General features: G+C 47.3%; 1 protein-coding gene across 3 annotated transcripts in view; it reads right to left on the bottom strand.

Moving 5' to 3' along the window:
- The window catches only part of LOC138287365 (zinc finger protein ZFP2-like), an 82,857-nt gene extending 63,237 nt beyond the window's left edge, over positions 1 to 19,620 (bottom strand). For all 3 annotated transcript variants that reach the window (XM_069227739.1, XM_069227738.1, XM_069227737.1), the window contains exon 1: positions 19,497 to 19,620. The gene's annotated coding sequence lies outside the window, so the exon portion shown is untranslated. The remainder of the gene's footprint in view (positions 1 to 19,496) is intronic.
- Between the last annotated feature and the right edge of the window lie 335 nt (positions 19,621 to 19,955).

Raw genomic sequence — 19,955 nt, 5'->3', positions numbered from 1 at the left:
TTTGAACTCTGCACCTGACCGGCCCTGAGCTGCTGGTGTGGTGACTTTGGGGTTGCTCTGAACCCCCAACGGTGGGCTACCTTGGACCAAGAACTAAGCCCTGTAAGTGTCTTACTTACCTGGTTAACCTAACAAATACTTATCTCCCCTAGGAACTGTGAAAATTGCACTAAGTGTCCACTTTTACAACAGCTATTTGTGAATAACTTGAAAAGTATACATGCAATTTTGATGATTTGAAGTTCCTAAAGTACTTACCTGCAATACCTTTCGAATGAGATATTACATGTAGAATTTGAACCTGTGGTTCTTAAAATAAACTAAGAAAAGATATTTTTCTATACAAAACCTATTGGCTGGATTTGTCTCTGAGTGTGTGTACCTCATTTATTGTCTATGTGTATGTACAACAAATGCTTAACACTACTCCTTGGATAAGCCTACTGCTCGACCACACTACCACAAAATAGAGCATTAGTATTATCTATTTTTACCACTATTTTACCTCTAAGGGGAACCCTTGGACTCTGTGCATGCTATTCCTTACTTTGAAATAGCACATACAGAGCCAACTTCCTACATTGGTGGATCAGCGGTGGGGTACAAGACTTTGCATTTGCTGGACTACTCAGCCAATACCTGATCACACGACAAATTCCAAAATTGTCATTAGAAATTGATTTTTGCAATTTGAAAAGTTTTCTAAATTCTTAAAAGACCTGCTAGGGCCTTGTGTTAGATCCTGTTTAGCATTTCTTTTAGAGTTTAAAAGTTTGTAAAAGTTTGAATTAGATTCTAGAACCAGTTGTAGATTCTTAAAAAGTATTCCAACTTTTAGAAGCAAAATGTCTAGCACAGATGTGACTGTGGTGGAACTCGACACCACACCTTACCTCCATCTTAAGATGAGGGAGCTAAGGTCACTCTGTAAAATAAAGAAAATAACAATGGGCCCCAAACCTACCAAAATACAGCTCCAGGAGCTTTTGGCAGAGTTTGAAAAGGCCAACCCCTCTGAGGGTGGCAACTCAGAGGAAGAGGATAGTGACTTGGAGGACAATTCCCCCCTACCAGTCCTATCTAAGGAGAACAGGGTCCCTCAAACCCTGACTCCAAAAATAATAGTCAGAGATGCTGGTTCCCTCACAGGAGAGACCAACACCTCTGTAATCACTGAGGATAGGCCCAGTGAAGAGGACATCCAGTTAGCCAGGATGGCCAAAAGATTGGCTTTGGAAAGACAGATCCTAGCCATAGAGAGGGAAAGACAAGAGATGGGCCTAGGACCCATCAATGGTGGCAGCAACATAAATAGGGTCAGAGATTCTCCTGACATGTTGAAAATCCCTAAAGGGATTGTAACTAAATATGAAGATGGTGATGACATCACCAAATGGTTCACAGCTTTTGAGAGGGCTTGTGTAACCAGAAAAGTGAACAGATCTCACTGGGGTGCTCTCCTTTGGGAAATGTTCACAGGAAAGTGTAGGGATAGACTCCTCACACTCTCTGGACAAGATGCAGAATCTTATGACCTCATGAAGGGTACCCTGATTGAGGGCTTTGGACTCTCCACTGAGGAGTATAGGATTAGATTCAGGGGGGCTCAAAAATCCTCGAGCCAGACCTGGGTTGACTTTGTTGACTACTCAATGAAAACACTAGATGGTTGGATTCAAGGCAGTGGTGTAAGTAATTATGATGGGCTGTACAATTTATTTGTGAAAGAACACCTGTTAAGTAATTGTTTCAATGATAAACTGCATCAGCATCTGGTAGACCTAGGACCAATTTCTCCCCAAGAATTGGGAAAGAAGGCGGACCATTGGGTCAAGACAAGGGTGTCCAAGACTTCAACAGGGGGTGACCAAAAGAAAGGGGTCACAAAGACTCCCCAGGGGAAGGGTGATGAGACAACCAAAACTAAAAATAGTAAAGAGTCTTCTACAGGCCCCCAAAAACCTGCACAGGAGGGTGGCCCCAGAGCCTCTTCACAAAACAATGGGTACAAGGGTAAAAACTTTGATCCCAAAAAGGCCTGGTGTCATAGCTGTAAACAGCATGGACACCAAACTGGAGACAAGGCCTGTCCCAAGAAAGGTTCCACTCCAAACTCCCATCCAGGTAACACTGGTATGGCTAGTCTCCAAGTGGGATCAACAGTGTGCCCAGAGCAAATCAGGGTCCACACTGAAGCTACTCTAGTTTCTGAGGGTGGGGTGGATTTAGCCACACTAGCTGTCTGGCCGCCTAACATGCAAAAATACAGACAGCAACTCTTAATTAATGGGACTAGAATAGAGGGCCTGAGGGATACAGGTGCCAGTGTCACCATGGTGACAGAGAAACTGGTTTCCCCTGGCCAATACCTGACTGGAAAAACTTACACAGTCACCAACGCTGACAATCAGAGAAAAGTACATCCCATGGCAATGGTTACTTTAGAATGGGGAGGGGTCAATGGCCTGAAACAGGTGGTGGTCTCCTCAAATATCCCAGTGGACTGTCTGCTTGGAAATGACCTGGAGTCCTCAGCATGGGCTGAGGTAGAACTAAAAACCCATGCAGCAATGCTGGGTATCCCTGAACTGGTGTGTGAGAAAACAAGAGCACAATGCAAGGCACAGGGTGAAAAAGTAGAGCTGGAGTCTGGAAAAATGGCCCAGCCTACCAAGAGAACAGGAAAGTCAGTTGGGAAACCAACTGCAACACAGCAAAAGAAAGGGAACCTCTCTTCTCAGGAAGAAGTTCTGCCCTCTGAGGGAACTGAGCCTTTGGAGCTTGAACCTTATCAGGTTGAGCTCTTAGGCCCAGGGGGACCCTCAAGGGAGGAGCTGTGTAAGGGACAAGAAACCTGTCCCTCTCTTGAAGGCCTTAGGCAGCAAGCTGCTGAAGAGTCCAAAGGCAAGAAAAATGGAACGCATAGGGTCTATTGGGAAGATGGACTCCTGTACACTGAGGCCAGAGACCCCAAACCTGGTGCCACTAGGAGAGTGGTAGTGCCTCAGCTGTTCAGGAAGTTCATCCTAACATTGGCCCATGACATTCCCCTTGCTGGACATTTGGGACAAACCAAGACGTGGGAGAGGTTAGTCAACCACTTCTACTGGCCCAATATGTCCAACATGGTTAAGGAGTTTTGCCTCTCCTGCCCCACCTGTCAAGCCAGTGGTAAGACAGGTGGGCATCCAAAGGCCCCCCTCATTCCACTTCCAGTGGTGGGGGTTCCCTTTGAAAGAGTGGGTGTGGACATAGTTGGTCCACTGGAACCTCCCACAGCCTCAGGAAATATGTATATCCTGGTAGTAGTGGATCATGCTACCAGGTATCCTGAAGCTATTCCCCTTAGGTCGACTACTGCCCCTGCAGTAGCCAAGGCCCTCATTGGTATCTTTACCAGAGTGGGTTTCCCTAAGGAGGTGGTGTCTGACAGAGGTACCAACTTCATGTCAGCATACCTAAAGCACATGTGGAATGAGTGTGGAGTGACTTATAAATTCACTACACCATACCATCCACAAACTAATGGCTTGGTTGAGAGATTCAACAAGACATTAAAAGGCATGATCATGGGGCTCCCAGAAAAGCTCAAAAGGAGATGGGATGTCCTCTTGCCATGTCTGCTTTTCGCTTACAGAGAGGTGCCACAGAAGGGAGTAGGATTCTCACCCTTTGAACTTCTGTTTGGTCATCCTGTAAGGGGACCACTTGCCCTTGTTAAAGAAGGCTGGGAGAGACCTCTCCATGAGCCTAAACCGGACATAGTGGACTATGTACTTGGCCTTCGCTCTAGAATGGCAGAGTACATGGAAAAGGCAACCAAAAACCTTGAGGCCAGCCAACAGCTCCAGAAGTTTTGGTATGACCAAAAGGCTGCACTGGTTGAGTTCCAACCAGGGCAGAAAGTCTGGGTTCTGGAGCCTGTGGCTCCCAGGGCACTCCAGGACAAATGGAGTGGCCCTTACCCAGTACTAGAAAGGAAGAGTCAGGTCACCTACCTGGTGGACCTGGGCACAAGCAGGAGCCCCAAGAGGGTGATCCATGTGAACCGCCTTAAGCTCTTCCATGACAGGGCTGATGTGAATCTGTTGATGGTAACAGATGAGGATCAGGAGGCAGAGAGTGAACCTCTCCCTGATCTTCTGTCATCAGACCCAAAAGATGGCACAGTAGATGGAGTGATCTACTCAGACACCCTCTCTGGCCAACAGCAAGCTGATTGTAGGAGAGTCCTACAACAGTTTCCTGAACTCTTCTCCTTAACCCCTGGTCAGACACACCTGTGTACCCATGATGTGGACACAGGAGACAGCATGCCTGTCAAAAACAAAATCTTTAGACAGTCTGACCATGTTAAGGAAAGCATCAAGGTGGAAGTCCACAAGATGCTGGAATTGGGAGTAATCGAACGCTCTGACAGCCCCTGGGCTAGCCCAGTGGTCTTAGTCCCCAAACCTCACACCAAAGATGGAAAGAAAGAGATGAGGTTTTGTGTGGACTACAGAGGGCTCAATTCTGTCACCAAGACAGATGCTCACCCAATTCCAAGAGCTGATGAGCTCATAGACAAATTAGGTGCTGCCAAATTCTTAAGTACCTTTGACTTGACAGCAGGGTACTGGCAAATAAAAATGGCACCTGAAGCAAAAGAGAAAACAGCATTCTCCACACCTGATGGGCATTATCAGTTTACTGTTATGCCCTTTGGTTTAAAGAATGCCCCTGCCACCTTCCAAAGGTTGGTGAATCAAGTCCTTGCTGGCTTGGAGTCCTTTAGCACAGCTTATCTTGATGATATTGCTGTCTTTAGCTCCACCTGGCAGGATCACCTGGTCCACCTGAAGAAGGTTTTGAAGGCTCTGCAATCTGCAGGCCTCTCTATCAAGGCATCCAAATGCCAGATAGGGCAGGGAACTGTGGTTTACTTGGGCCACCTTGTAGGTGGAGGCCAAGTTCAGCCACTCCAACCCAAGATCCAGACTATTCTGGACTGGGTAGCTCCAAAAACCCAGACTCAAGTCAGGGCATTCCTTGGCTTGACTGGGTATTACAGGAGGTTTGTGAAGGGATATGGATCCATTGTGACAGCCCTCACTGAACTCACCTCCAAGAAAATGCCCAAGAAAGTGAACTGGACTGTGGAATGCCAACAGGCCTTTGACACCCTGAAACAAGCAATGTGCTCAGCACCAGTTCTAAAAGCTCCAGATTATTCTAAGCAGTTCATTGTGCAGACTGATGCCTCTGAACATGGGATAGGGGCAGTTTTGTCCCAAACAAATGATGATGGCCTTGACCAGCCTGTTGCTTTCATTAGCAGGAGGTTACTCCCCAGGGAGCAGCGTTGGAGTGCCATTGAGAGGGAGGCCTTTGCTGTGGTTTGGTCCCTGAAGAAGCTGAGACCATACCTCTTTGGGACTCACTTCCTAGTTCAAACCGACCACAGACCTCTCAAATGGCTGATGCAAATGAAAGGTGAAAATCCTAAACTATTGAGGTGGTCCATCTCCCTACAGGGAATGGACTTTATAGTGGAACACAGACCTGGGACTGCCCATGCCAATGCAGATGGCCTTTCCAGGTTCTTCCACTTAGAAAATGAAGACTCTCTTGGGAAAGGTTAGTCTCATCCTCTTTCGTTTGGGGGGGGGGGTTGTGTAAGGAAATGCCTCCTTGGCATGGTTGCCCCCTGACTTTTTGCCTTTGCTGATGCTATGTTTACAATTGAAAGTGTGCTGAGGCCTGCTAACCAGGCCCCAGCACCAGTGTTCTTTCCCTAACCTGTACTTTTGTATCCACAATTGGCAGACCCTGGCATCCAGATAAGTCCCTTGTAACTGGTACTTCTAGTACCAAGGGCCCTGATGCCAAGGAAGGTCTCTAAGGGCTGCAGCATGTCTTATGCCACCCTGGAGACCTCTCACTCAGCACAGACACACTGCTTGCCAGCTTGTGTGTGCTAGTGAGGACAAAACGAGTAAGTCGACATGGCACTCCCCTCAGGGTGCCATGCCAGCCTCTCACTGCCTATGCAGTATAGGTAAGCCACCCCTCTAGCAGGCCTTACAGCCCTAAGGCAGGGTGCACTATACCATAGGTGAGGGTACCAGTGCATGAGCATGGTACCCCTACAGTGTCTAAACAAAACCTTAGACATTGTAAGTGCAGGGTAGCCATAAGAGTATATGGTCTGGGAGTCTGTCAAACACGAACTCCACAGCACCATAATGGCTACACTGAAAACTGGGAAGTTTGGTATCAAACTTCTCAGCACAATAAATGCACACTGATGCCAGTGTACATTTTATTGTAAAATACACCCCAGAGGGCACCTTAGAGGTGCCCCCTGAAACTTAACCGACTATCTGTGTAGGCTGACTAGTTTTAGCAGCCTGCCACAAACCGAGACATGTTGCTGGCCCCATGGGGAGAGTGCCTTTGTCACTCTGAGGCCAGTAACAAAGCCTACACTGGGTGGAGATGCTAACACCTCCCCCAGGCAGGAATTGTCACACCTGGCGGTGAGCCTCAAAGGCTCACCTCCTTTGTGCCAACCCAGCAGGACACTCCAGCTAGTGGAGTTGCCCGCACCCTCCGGCCAGGCCCCACTTTTGGCGGCAAGGCCGGAGAAAATAATGAGAAAAACAAGGAGGAGTCACTGGCCAGTCAGGACAGCCCCTAAGGTGTCCTGAGCTGAAGTGACTCTAACTTTTAGAAATCCTCCATCTTGCAGATGGAGGATTCCCCCAATAGGGTTAGGATTGTGACCCCCTCCCCTTGGGAGGAGGCACAAAGAGGGTGTACCCACCCTCAGGGCTAGTAGCCATTGGCTACTAACCCCCCAGACCTAAACACGCCCTTAAATTTAGTATTTAAGGGCTACCCTGAACCCTAGAAAATTAGATTCCTGCAACTACAAGAAGAAGGACTGCCCAGCTGAAAACCCCTGCAGCGGAAGACCAGAAGACGACAACTGCCTTGGCTCCAGAAACTCACCGGCCTGTCTCCTGCCTTCCAAAGATCCTGCTCCAGCGACGCCTTCCAACGGGACCAGCGACCTCGACATCCTCTGAGGACTGCCCCGGCTTCGAAAAGACAAGAAACTCCCGAGGACAGCGGACCTGCTCCAAGAAAAGCTGCAACTTTGTTTCCAGCAGCTTTAAAGAACCCTGCAAGCTCCCCGCAAGAAGCGTGAGACTTGCAACACTGCACCCGGCGACCCCGACTCGGCTGGTGGCGATCCAACACCTCAGGAGGGACCCCAGGACTACTCTGATACTGTGAGTACCAAAACCTGTCCCCCCTGAGCCCCCACAGCGCCGCCTGCAGAGGGAATCCCGAGGCTTCCCCTGACCGCGACTCTTTGAACCTAAAGTCCCGACGCCTGGGAGAGACCCTGCACCCGCAGCCCCCAGGACCTGAAGGACCGGACTTTCACTGGAGAAGTGACCCCCAGGAGTCCCTCTCCCTTACCCAAGTGGAGGTTTCCCCGAGGAATCCGCCCCTTGCCTGCCTGCAGCGCTGAAGAGATCCCGAGATCTCTCATAGACTAACATTGCGAACCCGACGCCTGTTCCTACACTGCACCCGGCCGCCCCCGCGCTGCTGAGGGTGAAATTTCTGTGTGGGCTTGTGTCCCCTCCGGTGCCCTACAAAACCCCCCTGGTCTGCCCTCCGAAGACGCGGGCACTTACCTGTAAGCAGACCGGAACCGGGGCACCCCCTTCTCTCCATCCTAGCCTATGCGTTTTGGGCACCGCTTTGAACTCTGCACCTGACCGGCCCTGAGCTGCTGGTGTGGTGACTTTGGGGTTGCTCTGAACCCCCAACGGTGGGCTACCTTGGACCAAGAACTAAGCCCTGTAAGTGTCTTACTTACCTGGTTAACCTAACAAATACTTATCTCCCCTAGGAACTGTGAAAATTGCACTAAGTGTCCACTTTTACAACAGCTATTTGTGAATAACTTGAAAAGTATACATGCAATTTTGATGATTTGAAGTTCCTAAAGTACTTACCTGCAATACCTTTCGAATGAGATATTACATGTAGAATTTGAACCTGTGGTTCTTAAAATAAACTAAGAAAAGATATTTTTCTATACAAAACCTATTGGCTGGATTTGTCTCTGAGTGTGTGTACCTCATTTATTGTCTATGTGTATGTACAACAAATGCTTAACACTACTCCTTGGATAAGCCTACTGCTCGACCACACTACCACAAAATAGAGCATTAGTATTATCTATTTTTACCACTATTTTACCTCTAAGGGGAACCCTTGGACTCTGTGCATGCTATTCCTTACTTTGAAATAGCACATACAGAGCCAACTTCCTACAATTTCACATACAAACTGTCACAACTCTCATCAAACAGCACATTATATGAGATCCCTAGAGTGCCCCGAGCATTGTACGTGTCAGGGCAGCGTGGCTTTCAATGAAGAGAGATTGAAATAGCTGCGGGAGCCAGAGAGGGGCCACGAGGAGGGAAGGAAGTCTTTGAATGCACAGCAAATGTGACCAGACAAGATTTACAGCCCCGTTTAAAGAAGAGCTCAGAAAGACAAGCAGTCCCTCTCTAGTGCTCCAGATGAAAGATCAAAGCAGTCCCTGAACATATCTTAAAATGGTGAGCAGTGTATTTATATAGTAGTTGGTCTGATCTCCGTGGGAGGACACAAACAAGAACAAGCATTTGCAATGCAACGGGTCTCGCGTTTGCTCATGTTAGAGCTGATAGCGTTGTAAACTCCTAACCCGACTTATCACCTATCGGCAAAAGTGCATTTATGTACGTCACCCGAAAAAGTGCAATTAACTATGTAAAGCGCTAGACTTCTGCCAAGCGAAATCGCGCTAGTAAATTAGAGAAAAAGTAGTCCACGAGCCAGACAGAAAACAGCGAGCCTCACATGTTTTCTGTACTTGGTCGATGCGCTCGAGGAGGGCTAGCCACCGGAAAAGGCATGACGTTTGCATGCCTTCGACTAATGAAAGCAAGCAGATTTTACTAGGCAAGCCCACGAACCAATCAAACACACTGATGTGGTGTCGACAGGACTCCGAGCCCTTTTCTAAACACTAAAGCGTCTCGCTGCGATACGCATGCGCGAGCGCATGCAACGCAGGCTCGACCCTAAAAAGAGGTAGGACTGCCCATTAGCAAGTAAGGATTTTTAAAGGACACTGACAGACAAATGAAAATCGCTGGATGGAGCTGAACTCCAAAGAGGGATCAAATTCATACAAAATAATTCCCCCTCAAACATAAACTAATAAGAAAACACTGGTCAGTGACCAATACTACGTTAGACGTAAAGGATGTCTAATGATGGATCTCCTACTCTTGACGCACCTTTCCTCGCTCTGGGAAGAAAGTCTCTCCAAAGAACTGCCAGTGGCTGAGGTCAGGAAAACCCCACAAAGCAAAAAACGTGTTGTTCCCTCTCCTGGGAAAATTGACCTCCCTGAGATGAAATCTTTATCCTCTTCTAATCTTTTCCTGTCTAATGCATTGAAATCCCTGAACCTCACTCCCAGCTCCCACCTACTCTCTCTCAATCCCCCCAAACTCTTCTAACAGATCCCCAGATGGCCTCTCCATAACCAAAACATCCACCCTGGCCTCAGCCCCCACAGAGTGTGCCAACACATCCCACCCAAGTTCAGGTACTCAACCCCTTACAAGCACCACCCTACTTATGACACTCACACCTACGTATGAGGATACGACCCTCTTCCCCTTCCTCCCCTCTACACCAGACAACAATTGCCAGTTATTTCCACACAGCAGTCCTCACTCTATCACTACTCATACTCATGACTATTTCTCATCTACCGACTCTGCCATTCCAACCATCAAGTTGAACAGACGCTTCTTTACACGATTAAGAAATAACCAAGTGAATCACCAAAATCTCATATGTGTCCCCACCACCTTCTCACCCATATGCAACTCTATCCTCTCTTCTTTCAAATGCCTGCTTCACAGCTGCAGATCAGCAGCCAGTCACTGTATCGAAATTGCCGATGTGATCTACTCTCATAAACTTGACCTTCTATTCATCCTAGAGACTTGGCTGTCTGACTTCTCCCAGCACATACTTGACTTCTTGATCCCGCTAGCGTCTTAATCATCTGGCAGGACGATAACTATAAACAAGGAGAAGGGGTTGCTGTTATTCACAGTGCCTCTCTTCAATGTAAAAACTTTAAATCATCCCAGGCGCTTGATTTAGAGTGTCTCTCAGAGGAATTTATGACACCCCACCAGAAGCCCACGATATTTCACACTATATGTCACCCTCCAAGAAACAAACTTCTCTTTGTCGAACACCTGATTGAGCTAATTGCTGTAAGATCAACTACCAATTCTAAAAACATTTTCATCTAAGGCTTCAACCCACACTGTGGGGAACTTATATAACTCAGCAGTGCCCCAAAACACTCTTTTTGAACAAAAAAAATTTAACAGTTTGTATTGCACCTTGTATGAAAGGTTAATCAGCAAACACATGCTCACTGAATGCCACCCTCCAATTTTTCTTCACTGTTCCAGCCACTTCTTTGTTCCATTCTCCCTTCTCTGCTCGAAAACCTCCTCATGAGGTCAAACCAAGAAACGCGGGAGTGGATCAGACTTTTTAACAGCGGCAAACAATCTTGTTTAAGCTCCAATAAAACAATATTAAAAACACCATTATGACAGAAGTCGCTAATGATCTTGCCCTCTCAATATCTTCTCCTGGAAACATTACCTTGCAAATCCAAAGAAGAATGGTCCTGCAGTGCTACAAACAATACAACACGTGCTTCGCATTACGAACAACTGAAACTCCTACCTTCTCATCCTCTTGGACCTATCCTAGGCACTTGACACAATCAACCACTCATCCCTCCTAAGAATCCTAGAAGATCGAATGGGAATAAAAGGCACTGTGTTAAACTGGTGCCAGTCCTATCTACTGAATTGATCCCAACAGGCTAATCTTTCTAACTCTCTCTATCCGACGCCATGAATCTACACCAAGAAGTACCACAAGGCTCCATCCAATCACCAACACTATTAATCCATTATATAGAGCCCCTTCGCTCTCTCCTAGAAAACTGAAAAACTTATTTTCAGCTCCACAATGATGACACCCAATTAAACTCCTTTGCAAAAGATTTAACAACCTGTTTAAGAACTCTCACATATCTCCAGTCGTTGTGAGTCCACCTCAAATTGAACAACCAGAAAACAGAGTTCTCTATTTTCTCAACAGCAATGCAACCAAAATGCAAAGACCTGGATAGCCTCGTGAAACCTATTTGATTATACATCTTTGATTGCAGACAAGCCAAAATCCTTGGGCTTTACACTTGACACTAACATTAATATTCACATCCATATTAACCCCTTCGCTGCCAGGCCTTTAACCCCTCCTGTGCCGGGCCTTTTTTTTGCTATTTGGGGCAGTTCGCGCTTAGGCCCTAACTTTTTGTTCACATAAGCTACCCACGCCAAATTTGCGTCCTTTTTTTCCAACATCCTAGGGATTCTAGAGGTACCCAGACTTTGTGGGTTCCCCTGAAGGAGACCAAGAAATTAGCCAAAATACAGTGAATTTTTTTTTTTTTTAAATGGGAAAAAAGGGCTGCAGAAAGCAGCTCGTGTTTTTTCCCCTGAAAACGGCACCAACAAAGGGGTTGTGGTGGCAAGATCACCATCTTCCCAGCTTTCAGGAACAGGCAGACTTGAATTGGAAAACCCAATTTTTCAATATAATTTTGACATTTTACTGGGACATACCCCATTTTTACTATTTTTTGTGCTTTCAGCCTCCTTCCAGTTAGTGACCAAAATGGGTGAAAAACCAATGCTGGATCCCAGAAAGCCAAATATTTCTGAAAAGTAGACAAAATTCTGAATTCAGCAAGGAGTCATTTGTGTACATCCTACAAGTGTTTCCTACAGAAAATAACAGCTGAAATAAAAAAATATTGAAATTGAGGTGAAAAAAACTGCAATTTTTCTCCACGTTTTACTCCGTAACTTTTTCCAGCAATGTCAGACTTTTTAAAGCAATATACCGTTACGTCAGCTGGACTCTTCTGGTTGCGGGGATATATAGGGCTTGTAGGTTCATCAAGAACTCTAGGTACCCAGAGCCAATAAATGAGCTGCACCTTGCAATGGGTTTTTATTCTATACCGGGTATACAGCAATTAATTTGCTGAAATATAAAAAGTGAAAAATAGGTATCAAGAAAACCTTTGTATTTCCAAAATGGCCACAAGATAAGGTGTTGAGAAGCAGTGGTTATTTGCACATCTCTGAATTCCGGGGTGCCCATACTAGCTTGTGAATTACAGGGCATTTCTCAAATAGACGTCTTTTTTACACACTGCCTTACATTTGGAAGGAGAAAATGTAGAGAAAGACAAGGGGCAATAACACTTGTTTTGCTATTCTGTGTTCCCCCAAGTCTCCCGATAAAAATGGTACCTCACTTGTGTGGGTAGGCCTAGCGCCCATGAAAGGAAATGGCTCAAAACACAACGTGGACACATCACATTTTTTCACAGAAAACAGAGGTGTTTTTTGCAAAGTGCCTACCTGTGGCTATTGGCTTCTAGCTCAGCCGGCACCTGGGGAAACCTAGCAAACCAGTGCATTTTTTAAAACTAGACACCTAGGGGAATCCAAGATGGGATGACTTGTGGGGATCTGACCAGGTTCTGTTACCCAGAATCCTTTGCAAACCTCAAAATTTGACCCAAAAAACACTTTTTCCTCTCATTTCGGTGACAGAAAGTTCTGGAATCTGAGAGGAGCCACAAATTTCCTTCCACCCAGCGTTCCCCCAAGTCTCCCGATAAAAATGGTACCTCACTTGTGTGGGTAGGCCTAACGCCCACGAAAGGAAATGGCCCAAAACACAACGTGGACACATCACATTTTTTCACAGAAAACAGGTGTTTTTTGCAAACTGCCTACCTGTGGATTTTGGCCTCAAGCTCCGTCGGCCCCAGGGGGGGCAGAAATAGCCTAAAATAAATTTGCCCCCCCCCCCCCAACCTCCCCTGGGGAGTGACCCTTACCTATGGGGTCGCCCCTGCGTGACATTGGCGCAAAAAAATAATATCCCTGGTGCCTAGTTGTTTCTGCCCTCCTTGGGGGCAGATTGACCTAAAATCAGCCGATTTGCCCCCAAGGGGGGCAGAAATGGTCTAAATACAATTTCCCCCCCCAGGGGAGCGACCCTTGCCTAATGGGTCGCTCCCCATCTCTAAAAAAAAAAAAAAAAAAATACAATTGCCCTGATGCCTAATAACAATAGGCCGATGGGGGGCAGAAATGGCCTAAATTAAATTTGTCCCCCCCGCCCCCCCAGGGAGCGACCCTTGCCTACGGGGTCGCTTCCCTTGCGTGACGGCGCAAAAAAAAAAGATCCCTGGTGCCTAATGGTTTCTGCCCCCCTTGGGGGCAGATTGACCTAAAAATCGGCCGATCTGCCCCCAAAGCGGGCAGAAATGGCCTAAATACAATGTGCCCCAAAATCCACCAAGCCCTTCTGAAGGCAATCCACAACTCGGCTGTCTGTTTAGTAACTGACACTAGAAGATCCAATCACATCACCCCTGTCCTGGTCTCACTCAAGTGGCTCCTCAGTGAAGCAAGGAGCACTTACAAACTGACCTGCATCATCCACAATACTCTACACAAAGGCTCAGCAAATTAGCTTGCAAATAAACTTACCATATCAGGAGGCACCAGTTCTCTCTGAAGTTCTGACTACTTACGTCTGGAATCCTCTGCTTTCCAAAAGACCATAACTCTGACACAAGCATTCTCAGGGTTTGAGCCAAAAATATGGAATGCCACCCCACCTTCCATCAGGACCATCCCCTACAATCATTCCTTCAACAAAAGAACTAAAAACCCTTCTCCTGCAATGTAGAAATGTGATGTACAACACGCCTCAAATATACGCTACCTCGCTTCTATCCCTCTGTGTCTGTGTTTTAACTGTGTCACTATTCCTAATGTATTTAATGTTTAGCCATCTGTTGATGATCTATGTAAAGCGCTCTGATACCTCTTGGGTCAGGTTCAAGCTATGTAAGACTGCAAAATAAATACATACATAAATCATCACCAACATACCATGACTATGACAGGCATCATTTAAAAGCAATTGTAGTCCCTGAAAAGCTCATGAAAGCCAAATGCTGAATTGGTCTGACCCGAAGTCTATTCTCTGTTCTGCTTCTTATTATTAACGTTATTGGTAACCTAAGGAGTCCTAGACTGCTAAGGCTGTCTTTAGTGAAACCTAAAAATAGGCTATCAGTCCAACACAGGGAATGTGCCTTGAAAATTATAAAAGGGAGGTACCTTACTTCCAGAAAAATCCACACGGTGTTCCCAGAGGTGTTGGATATTTGCTGAAGGAGCTGTGAGGAGGAAAGCACACCGCTCCATTTACGGAGGGTGTGCCAAGTAATTGCGCGGTACTGATCACTATTGAGGATATAGTGAATTTTTCAATAACGCATCCAGCTACCATGAACTAAGGACTAACTGCAATGGGAAGTGATTTACTAATGTTTTGGGTTTCTTTTTTGATAGAAGTAACTTTAGAAGTGCAGCTTGTGTCCAGCAATGGGTTTACTCTTTTGTACCTGGATGCACATTTCTGCCTAAACCCTTCCCTAACTGTATAGTAACACCACTGTGCTCCTCCCGTAACCTCTCGCCTTTTGGTAGTAAATATTCCCCATGTTACAGCCACTCCCACATGTCGTTCCCACATTTACTTCTAAAATAAAAGTATACTTATCTGTGCGGAGACACCACAGTTGGGGGTGAGAACTCTGCACAGAAAAAGATGTCAATCAGTGGATTTGTAGAGCGAGACTAATCACCCAAAAGGGTATCCAGGCACTGCTGGTCATGCTGGTTCATGATGGGATCAATTGAGCAGCCAGGTGTTGAATGCCTTCCGGAATTATAGGGAGAGGCTGAGGTTCGGAGTTGCAAGGGGAGGTCAATACAGGTAGGACAAGGGTCGTCCTCCACTGTAGCTTCGGTGGAAGACGGGGATATGGGTGAGACAGAGGGGTACAGATCGCAGAAGTCTGGTGGAAGTTCAGGTGGTGGCTGATGTAGGCTGGTCCATAGTAATGCAGGACATTGTAGGTGTGGATCAGCAGCTTGAATTAACAGCTTTTCTATACGGAGAGCCAGTGGTGTTTCCTGAGGTGAATGGTGATGTGGGTTGACCTAAGGAGGTCGAGGATGAGTCTGGCAGAGGAGTTCTGTATGGTCTTGAGTCTCTGCAGAAGGTGTGTGATGATTCCTGCGTAGAGTGTGTTGCCGTAGTCCAGTCAGCTGGTGACTAGGGCTTGTGTTACAGTCCATCTGGTGTTAATGGGGGGCCATTTGAACATTCTACGTAGCAGACGAAGAGTGAGAAAGCCAATGGAGGAGACTGTGTTCATCTGGGATTTTATGGATAGTTTGCTGTCCAGGATTATGCTGCAGTTTCTGGTGTCATTGTTGGGTTCGGGTGAAGGTCCAAGGTCAAAGAGCCACCGGGAGTTGTTCCAAAGGGTAGTCTTGTTGCTGAAGATCAGCACTTCTGTTCTGTCTTTGTTGAGCTTCAGGGTTCTGTAGTGTTCAAGAGGGAGTTCAGAAGAAGGCAGTGTCTTTGGCATGCACGGCCTTACTTCAGAACAGGCTTGCTGGGTGAGTGTGGCCTGCCATATCTTGCTTTGGTCATCCCTGTTCTTTCTGCAGCTACGGCCCACCACTTTCCAATTGCAGACTGGTCGCACCGCAAGGCAGCTGTGGACCACACCAGGCCAAGGCATCAGCGGGCATGTGTTCCTGGCAGCTGTAGACGTTTTAGGCTGATCTGCTCTCCCTTGGGAGCACTGCTGCTTCTGATGCCAACAGCTGTGAGAGCACATAAGAGTGGCCCACAGCAGCTGCCAGGGGGACACATGGATTGTGGAATTTGAACAGTCATTTCGGAAAACAGGAAGACCCACTGCCGCATGGTTTACTCCTGGCTTCGCTCTCACAGGTAGTTCAATTTGTCTGGTTGTTCATCATGCCAGGTATGTACTGTGCTTTTCTTGGGTCTCTCCTACTGCGGGGCCAGAAAAACTCCTTCCCTCTCACAGCAGGAAGGAAGGTTGATGCCACCTCCCATCTGGGAGACTGGTGGTCAGGCCGAAACCAGCCCTGGTCACACAGAAGGCCTTTGCGTACTCTGCAGAGCACTTCCTTCCTTGTTCACAAACAGCTTGAAAAAGAAACAAAGAGGGATGGTTTGATCCCAGCTTTTACATACATTTTCCAAACAGGATGTGGATCCACTGTTTCAACATTCAGATCCGGATTGGGTTGGCTGTCTTTCCAAGCCTCTTTCCCAGGCTGCTCTCCAGACACAGCCTTTGGATAAAATGATGCTTCTCAAAGCAAGAAGTAATGTGGATGCCTCCAAGCAGGAACCCACAATATGGGCACAATGAAGTGTGAATTTTCTGCACCCGTCTCTCACCAGCCTTTCTGAAGAGCAGTAATTGGCAGTCAAAACGTCAGGCCTAACCTAGAAGCTTCCTCAACTTGAGCAACAGAAACTGCAGTCCTACCTTCGACCCCCTTCTGCCCCTACCATCTACCAAATGGTAGTGCTTAGGACGAACTAACCAGCAGCCCCTTACTAACAATATCTTCATGAAATTTCTAAAGGTATCCTAACTTCAGTGTCTACATCTCTTCTCTCCAGCCACAGGAATGCAGGCAATACTCTTACACTGTCTGGGAAAGCAGTCATTAGCCTCCATCTTGTGCCATGCAAAACCAGAGGGATCAAAATTGATGCCCACTGGGTTTAGTACTTGAATTCTCACCACACACTGAAATGTATTATCACACATGTACTAGACAAACATTGTACACCTATTAGACATACACATGATATCAATGCAAGGTTAAGAGTTTCATATAACAGTTGAAATCTATATAAGAGGGGTCAGTAGGCCACACTCTCGCTGACACAAATATAAAGGCCTGGTCAGCTTTATACAATCTCAACACCATCCTCTGCTGCCACCACCACTTTATGAGCTAAACCAAGAACAGGGACAGCAGTCATCGGTCCACTATGTGAGCATTATTAGTGACCCGTTCCCCTCCAGGCCACAGGACAGAAATGTCCTGATCATTGCATTGCATTGCATTGTCCGAGACAAGCCTAGGCTTCTGTGCACACCCTAGATCAGTGTGATGGCAGGCCTAAAATAAAAGTCGGGATACCAGTTTCACATTCAGTCAGGCACTTGAGCCAGGGGAACATTAAGCACGAAGGGGACATTCTTGCTCTAAGAAGGGGACTGTGGTTTCAGTAGGCTGGGAAGCAGAAGGCAGGATGGCAACCAGCCTTATCAACATTGAAAGTTGGGAAAGGAGCTCTGGAGGATTGTACAGGGTGTATGAAGAGCTCTGAGGAGATACACTGTGTGTGCAGGCACCTGGGGACAATGTATGGTAGGGACGAGCAAAAGATCTGGCAGACACTTGTGGTTTTTGACCCCTGGTATACTGGTGCTTGCAGGGCTCAGAGTCTAGGGGGTTGAGGGTTTCTTCAACTTCAGATGTATGGAATCTAGGAACTAATAAGAGAGGTATTAAGGGTGTCTAAAGATCTGCAAAGATGGTCTCAGTGCGGGCTTATAGCCTCTTTTCAATTTTGTGATGTTTTTTGGGTTCCTGGGAGGAGCCATGGGAACTTGCAGTCACTTCTAAAAGGGCTCTGGGAGCACTCCAGGGCCTCTGCACTTTGGCCAAATGACCTGCATGCTGGGTACGAGAGCCAGGGTAAGGTACATAAGGATCATTTGAGGGTTCAATGGGAACCTGAGGGGGGTTAATCTGGAGGTGCCAGAGTACTGGCTGATGGTACACGATGGCAAGCTAAAATCCTGTAGAAGGTTCTAAAATTGACAAAGGGTATCTGGGGATCATCTGAGGGACAGCTAAGGGCTCGCTAAGCATTTGTGAGAGCATTACTGAGGTAAAATGAGACCTTTGAGAGGCAGATGATGGTCTCTGAGAGGAAGCTTAGGACCATTTTGATAGACAAGTGAGAGTTACTGAATATGTTATCGGCATAAAGGTGGTCTAAGGACAGTACAAGGATGTCTCAGGGCAGACTAAAGAACTATGCGCAGTCTCAGGGGATGCAATGCCCAATATGATGGGTCAAAGATGCTCTAAGTTCTGTGGAGGGGCGCTAAGTGATGGGCCTGAGAGCCCAGAGACTGAATTCAAGGACAAAGTGCTAGGAGAGGGTCTTTGAGAGCCAGTCTATAGTCTGTAAGTGTTAGCTGAGAACATTCAAGGGCATCTGAGTCTGACTTGTGGCCACTGAGCACTGGCTGTAGGTTTCGGAGGGCCAAGAAAGGGCTCAGTAGCAGTCTCTGGGCTTTCCTTAGGGCAAGCAGATGGTCTCTGGTTTAAGGTTGTCTCCGGGGACCTACGGGTCAATATAAGGAGTCAGAAGGGATGGATGTCCAGCAGAGAGGGCGAGAGGCATGAGAGGTCCTTAGGGCTAAAGGCCAGCTGAGACCCATTAAGATCTGTGAGGGTTGGGTGGGGGAATGTGAGCATTGTCTGGGAATGCCTGAAGGTAGAGTGAGAGCTGGCTAAGAGTTCTGGGGTTTTCTATAGGGACGTCAAAGAGTCTTTGAGCAGCGCTTAATTTGAGCCGGAGGTTGACGGTGGGGGCAGAGCCACGTATTTTTGGGGACCGGCACTTATTTCCCCACATCACACATTTGCGACGGCCAACAGAGGTAAAAACAAACAAAACGAAAAGACGGATGAAATGAAATACGGAACATCCATCACCAAGGAAGAAAGAAGACACCCGTAAGAGTGAGATAACAGGCAAGGGAGTGCCTGGTAGTGAACTGAAGAGGCCTGATGGGGACTGGGGACTGCACACCCTTGCTATTCGCGCTCTGGCATTTTATAGCACCAGTCGCGGGAGTTACAGCAGTACTTTGGGCACCGGCATTTATTATATGACAAATAAAGCACTGCCTCTGAGGTTCTTCTGGTCCCCTGAGAGCAGGGCGGGTGTGCCAGTGGGCAGGCAGAGGGTAACTCAGGAGGGCTGTGGAGCTGGGAGGGGTCACAGATCTGGTTTACAGCCAGGCTGGGGGTCTATAAGCAAAGCACGAGGCACAGGCTTTAAACCAGGTCCACGGGTGGAGAATACATCGCCAGGTAAGGGCTAGGCCAGCAGATGTGCAGGACAAGACCTTTGTGACCAAGCGCTGGGCGGTGAGGTGGGGGCTCTTAACTTTCACTGACGTCAGCACCAGGGGCGGGGGGAGGGGCTAGGAATGTGAGGGAGAAATGACTGTATGGGACAGCGCCCCCCTTGAGTCAGTGGGAGCTATCAAGGTCACCCCAGCCCTGAATACGACTCACCTCCTCTGAATCCTTCGGTCTCAGGGTATCTTGTGCAGAGGTCCGGGGCACAGGCCCAGGACAAGGAGGTGACTACAGAGACGGTCCAAGAAACCATAGAGCCACAGCAGGAAGGGGCGCAGAATCAGCCACTGAGTACTGCGCATGCCCTAAAGAGCGACACTAACTCCCATATGTTAACACGCATGCGCGGAGTAGGCTACATATGGTTTTCTACTATTTTACAGTCATAAGTTACAGATAATGTGCGTCAGGCGATGAGGGTTCATATTTTTCAAACAAAATGTTTTATTTAGCCTTTACCCCACTTAAAATTGTACCCCTAACAATACAATTAAATATGAAATAAAAATCGCCACTATTTTTCTTTTAACCCCTTCGCTGCCAGGCCTTTTCCCCCTCCTGTGCCAGGCCTTTTTTTGGATATTTGGGGCAGTCCGCGCTTAGGCCCTCATAACG

Source organism: Pleurodeles waltl, chromosome 4_1 (genome assembly GCF_031143425.1).
Source record: "Pleurodeles waltl isolate 20211129_DDA chromosome 4_1, aPleWal1.hap1.20221129, whole genome shotgun sequence".
In the NCBI taxonomy this organism is placed as follows: domain Eukaryota; kingdom Metazoa; phylum Chordata; class Amphibia; order Caudata; family Salamandridae; genus Pleurodeles; species Pleurodeles waltl.
Note: the sequence above shows the minus strand (reverse complement) of the source record. Positions and strands in the feature narration are given on the sequence as shown.